This window comes from Pieris napi, chromosome 18 (genome assembly GCF_905475465.1).
Source record: "Pieris napi chromosome 18, ilPieNapi1.2, whole genome shotgun sequence".
NCBI lineage: Eukaryota > Metazoa > Arthropoda > Insecta > Lepidoptera > Pieridae > Pieris > Pieris napi.
In genome coordinates, this window is record NC_062251.1 from 5,200,115 (window position 1) to 5,206,626 (window position 6,512).

At 35.4% G+C, this 6,512-nt stretch overlaps 1 non-coding gene across 1 annotated transcript; it reads right to left on the reverse strand.

The window, feature by feature from the left end:
- Window positions 1-969: 969 nt before the first annotated feature.
- Window positions 970-1,088, reverse strand: LOC125058982. Its single transcript, XR_007118589.1, has one exon. It is a non-coding gene; the product is annotated as a 5S ribosomal RNA (ribosomal RNA).
- Window positions 1,089-6,512: the final 5,424 nt, after the last annotated feature.

A 6,512-nucleotide genomic window follows, 5' to 3' on the forward strand; every position in this document is an offset into this window, starting at 1 on the left:
TCTTTTCTACGCTAACTGTCACATTTTGTTATATATTTTTTTCACATAACTTTCCAAACATTCCACCGACGTTTCCTTTTTTAAGCGCCATACGTGTAAAAACTTCTTTCGCTCGGTCCCTTCAATCTGTATAGCGTTTCTGCAATCACCCTTTTTTACCTCTTTTCGAGGGTATTTGCTCCGGGGACTGTCATCGCCATTCAACTTTGCCTTGGTTTCCAACATATTACCCTTTTTTCGCAATTTCTCCTTTCCTTGCCCTTTATACGTTGGAAATCCATTTTGGTCTTCAATTTCTATTGACGCCGACGTCGTGGCCACACATTCGTTCATGGACGCATCAGTAATTTGGCTATTATGTTTTAGGACATCCACAAAAGATTGCACAGGTGTCGTTGTATTCAAACCGGTCGGCTTATTTATTATTTCCTCACCAAGTAGATCGCATTTTGTTTTCTTTTCGACTACCCTCATTATTTCCCGTAATTCTTTTAATTCCAATTCAGCATTAATGAATCTATTTTGAAGCACATTATAGTCTTTTTTCTGCTCTTCAAAGCGGTTTAGCATGTCTTGCCTAAAATCCTTCATTTCTTTAAGCAAGTAACTGAAATGATTCTCAACAAGAACATCTTTTTTTTGAGGACTTACGCTTTTCGGTGTCATAGTAATTTGACACCCTTTACGATTTATTTTATCCACCTTGGAAGCGTAACACAAACATTCTGGACACCTCCACAAATCTTTCTCATGCTGATTCATCATCACCAATTTTTCTTTGCTTATGTTTAAACATTGAATATGATACATATTACCGCATTTAAATTTAGAACACTTCAAGTACAAAGAATTATTAATTCTGTTTTTACAGTTCTTGCATTCCATTTTTGCACGCAAATTAAAACAACTGACTACTTAGAAAACAAAAAATACTTTTTTACAACTTACTTTTTTAAACAATAAATAATTTTTTAACATCACGAGGTGTTCCCAGGAGGTCACCCATCCAAGTACTGACCTCGCCCGACGTTGCTTAACTTCGGTGATCGGACGAGAACCGGTGTATTCAAAGTGGTATGGACGTTGGCGATAGCTAAATCGAAAATGTAAAATATAACAACTATACCAAAAAGTGTCGTTACAACTTTTGGTCTTAATTTATTCCGTCTAGCCCCCTTTCGCAACGCTCGATAACTTCGTTCCAACAAGACTAATTTAGTAGAGTGATTCCAAAAATAATTTTCATTTCTTATCCCTACAAAAAAAAAGCCAACATCACGAGGTGTTCTCAGGCGGTCACCCATCCAAGTACTGACCTCGCCCGACGTTGTTTAACTTCGGTGATCGGACGATGTATTACAATAGCAAATAGCAAAAAAGTGTCGTGACAACTTTTCGTAAGAATTTTTTCCGTCTAGCCCCCTTTCACAACGCGCGATAAGGAACTTCGTTCCAAAAATATTACTCAAAACGTAAATGATGTAAACTTCTTACATGAAACTAAATATTTTACTGTTAATTTAGCTTGTTAAAACCTTATATTCTTTAAAGGTTCTCTATTATTTCAATAAAAAAAATGTTAATGAAATAATTTGATGATTAAAATAAGCGTAAAAAGTTTTCAACCAATTTTTATTGTTTACCACATTATGTATACATTAATGAGGTTGCTAACTCAATTCATAACATTTTTTTTACAACACTGACTTAGCGCACTCTGCTGATGCATTTGAAAACTAATTCACGTTCCAATTAAGCTTCAGCATTATGCAGCATTGTGCGGCACTGAGTCGCATAATGCTCTGTAATTGGAAAATGCACATAACCGTTATATTATAATGTTGAATTGTGTTTGTTGAATTTCATCAGATTTGAAAATCATTTAGCATTAATAAGTTATAAATTAGTGTGTATAATAGTAATCACTGAATTCTATTTTTTTTAAACTACTGACAAGCGTAGTTAATAAAGATACGATTAGTTAAAGTAAGTATTATATTTTTATCTCCTTCTTACGTATTAGGATGGCTTAAGGCTTTAGAAAACAAATGATAAGTATTAAGTCCCTTAATAGTTTATTACTTTAGCGCTGTTCTAACTTTTAGCTTCAGTTCTTATTTAACAGGATAATAATAATTATGTCTCTACATTAAAAGCCTCTGCTTTTAGTCTGTAAATTGTGAAGACAACTGACAATTTTAAATTGTTTTTCTTTTGTTTTATAAAATTAAATACAAAAATGGTTTTAGTCAGCTGTCTGTTTTTAATCATAAAACAATGTTAGAAAAAATATCGATTACGAAGTTTTATTTAATTTATATTATGTGAATGTCCTCAAATAATTTATTAGTTTTTTATGTTATAATGCTAACGATTATTCCTCATTTCTTTGCTAAATATCTTAATAAATGTATTAGTGTAATAAAGGTATATTCAAATGATTGTAACAATAAACCGTATTTTTAGCCTGTTTAGTTACCTAGTTAGTATTAAGGGCATATGCACTGAACAAGCTTATCTATTAAGGGCATACAAACTCAAACTCAAAATATCTTTATTCAAGTGGGTAACCAAGTACACTTTTGAATTATTAGGTTAAATTCATTGTAAATTTACATTTACTACCAGTTCGCAAGTCAAGGGCGTAGAGCGGGTAAGAAGAACTGGCAAGAAACTTTCCGCCACTCTTTTTAATCGCCAAGTATTGTCATACAAATTGTTTGAACTGGAGCAAATCAATCCCAAGGATTAGGATCATTTAAGTATTCCTCAAATTTATAAAACGCTTTATTGATTAATTGCCGTTTAACGAGGGCTTTGAATTTATTTAGTGATGATACTCTAATTTCGCTTGGGAGTTTGTTGTAAAAACGAATACAATTTCCATATAAGGAGAGGTTTATCTTTTGGAGCCTGGTTGGTCGTACACTCAAATTAGTTCTATTTCGCGTATTATACTGGTGAAAGTCACCATTTGTTTTAAAATCGTTTATATGTTTTTGGACATACAACAAGGCTTCAAGAATATATTGACCAGATAGTGTCATAATATTTAATTCCTTAAACTTATTCCGTACCGACTCCCTCGGAGAAACACAACAAATACTCCGAACAGCCCGCTTCTGCAGCACAAATATGGATTGGACCTCTGCAGCAGCACCCCACAGTAGAATACCGTACGACATAACGCTGTGAAAGTAGCTATGATAAACAATTTTTGCCGTGTCCTTATCAGTAAACTGTCGGATTTTCTTTACTGCATATGCTGCAGAGCTCAGCCTATTCGAAAGAGTATCTATGTGTGGGCCCCATTGGAGTTTACTATCTATTGTTATGCCTAGAAAAACTGTTTTGTCAACAAAGTTTAGTTCACTGTCCTTAATTTTCAGGTTACCAATATCTCGCTTTACGCTAGTAGTTGTAAATCTAATACATTTTGTTTTATTCTCATTAAGCAGTAAGTTATTTATGCATATGCCCTTAATAGATAATAGCTTATTCAGTGCATATGACTGCAATAGATAAAGTTAAAGTTTATTCAGTGCATATGCCCTTTATAGATAATATTAAAGCTTATTCATTGCGTATGCCCTTAATAGATAAGCTTGTTAAGTGCATATGCCCTCAATAGATAAAGTTAAAGCTTATTCAGTGCATATGACTGCAAAAGATAGTTAAAGCTTTTAATTATTTTATTATTTATTATTTATTATTTATTATTTATTATTTATTATTTATTATTTATTATTTATTATTTATTATTTATTATTTATTATTTATTATTTATTATTTATTATTTATTATTTATTATTTATTATTTATTATTTATTATTTATTATTTATTATTTATTATTTATTATTTATTATTTATTATTTATTATTTATTATTTATTATTTATTATTTATTATTTATTATTTATTATTTATTATTTATTATTTATTATTTATTATTTATTATTTATTATTTATTATTTATTATTTATTATTTATTATTTATTATTTATTATTTATTATTTATTATTTATTATTTATTATTTATTATTTATTATTTATTATTTATTATTTATTATTTATTATTTATTATTTATTATTTATTATTTATTATTTATTATTTATTATTTATTATTTATTATTTATTATTTATTATTTATTATTTATTATTTATTATTTATTATTTATTATTTATTATTTATTATTTATTATTTATTATTTATTATTTATTATTTATTATTTATTATTTATTATTTATTATTTATTATTATTATTTTTTTTTTTATAATATATCACTTTTCTACTCCCCTGCCATTGCGTCCAGGGACCTTTGCACATCACACGTCTCGCGAAAGACGCCCCGGCTACATCTGTAATATTTTTGTTAACAATATTCATGGGCGAGCCGGGACGCAATTCCTCGCGAGACCCGTTCTTGGGGTTTTGTTTGCCGCCTTTATATATTCCACAATTTTTTCGCAGAACCGTTCCAGGCACGATCTGTGCTTTATTAACATGTCCTGTAGGCCGTTACGGTCTACAGTCATCTGCAATTGTTGCTCCAGGTCGTGCCTGGACGATGCGAAAATAGGGCAATGTATGAGCACATGTTCTACTGTTTGTTCTTCATCGCCGCAGTCACATGCTGGGCTTGTCCTAATTTTAAACCTATGAAGGTAATGTGCAAAGGCTCCGTGCCCTGTAAGAATTTGCGCCATCTGGGGTGTGAAACGCTTCTCTTTTATTAATTTGTACGCAGTTCTAACATTTGCGATAAATAATTTTGTAGTTCCAGCTGTTTCACCCCCCAGGTAGCGTTCATTCCATACATCTAGAGTCTTTTGCCTTATCTGATGTTTTACATATGACAGGGGGTATGCGGCGTATTCAGGTTTTGACCTTAGTCTTTCCGCCGCTTCTTTTGCTAACGTGTCCGCCCTCTCGTTCCCTGGCGTACCAACGTGCGCCTTTACCCAGAAGAGGCTTATATGAGTTCCTCTTTTGCGGCACTCTTCCAGGCTCCGGCGGATCTCGGCTACCTGGGGATCGAGAGATCGTCCACTCACAATAGCATCTAATGCTGACCTAGAATCACTGTATATTTTAGCGTCACGCTTATTTTTATTTATGTGGCTAGTCGCGTTTCGTAGTGCCGTCAATTCAGCTTGAAAAACTGTGCAGTGGGGCGCCATCTTAATCATCTTGCTATTTATTTCCATTCCATCTTTCCATTCCGTCCAAGCGGCACCCACTCCTATACTTGTTTTGCTGCCGTCCGTATAGATTTGTGTGCCGCCGTGTCCTTCGATTTCTTCCGGATTGGTGAGCATCTTGTAGTCCAGTTTTGTTTGTTTCGCCGGGTGTGGGAGATCTACGTATTTCACTCTCCTCTCTAATTCTTCGCCTTCCAGTATTTCCGTGCTGACCCCGCCTGCGCCTGATTTGTGTTCTTTCAGGTCAGCACCCATAACACTCTCAAAAGAGCTCCAGCACTAAGGCTATGTCAGGGACTGCACCTGATTTGTGTTCTTTCAGGTCAGCTTCCATAACACTCTCAAAAGAGCTCCAGCACTAAGGCTGTGTCAGGGACTGCGCCTGAAATGTGTTCTTTCACATCAGCACCCATAACACTCTCAAAAGAGCTCCAGCACTAAGGCTGTGTCAGGGACTGCGCCTGATTTATGTTCTTTCAGGTCAGCACCCATAACACTCTCAAAAGAGCTCCAGCACTAAGGCTATGTCAGGGACTGCGCCTGATTTGTGTTCTTTCAGGTCAGCACCCGTAATACTCTCAAAAGAGCTTCAGCACTAAGGCTGTGTCAGGGACTGCGCCTGAAATGTGTTCTTTCACATCAGCACCCATAACACTCTCAAAAGAGCTCCAGCACTAAGGCTGTGTCAGGGACTGCGCCTGAAATGTGTTCTTTCACATCAGCACCAATAACACTCTCAAAAGAGCTCCAGCACTAAGGCTGTGTCAGGGACTGCGCCTGATTTGTGTTCTTTCAGGTCAGCACCCATAACACTCTCAAAAGAGCTCCAGCACTAAGGCTGTGTCAGGGACTGCGCCTGATTTGTGTTCTTTCAGGTCAGCACCCGTAACACTCTCAAAAGAGCTCCAGCACTAAGGCTGTGTCAGGGACTGCGCCTGATTTGTGTTCTTTCACATCGGCACCCATAACACTCTCAAAAGAGCTCCAGCACTAAGGCTGTGTCAGGGACTGCGCCTGATTTGTGTTCTTTCAGGTCAGCACCCATTACACTCTCAAAAGAGCTCCAGCACTAAGGCTGTGTCAGGGACTGCGCCTGATTTGTATTCTTTCAGGTCAGCACCCGTAAAACTCTCAAAAGAGCTCCAGCACTAAGGCTGTGTCAGGGACTGCGCCTGAAATGTGTTCTTTCACATCAGCACCCATAACACTCTCAAAAGAGCTCCAGCACTAAGGCTATGTCAGGGACTGCGCCTGATTTGTGTTCTTTCAGGTCAGCTCCCATAACACTCTCAAAAGAGCTCCAGCACT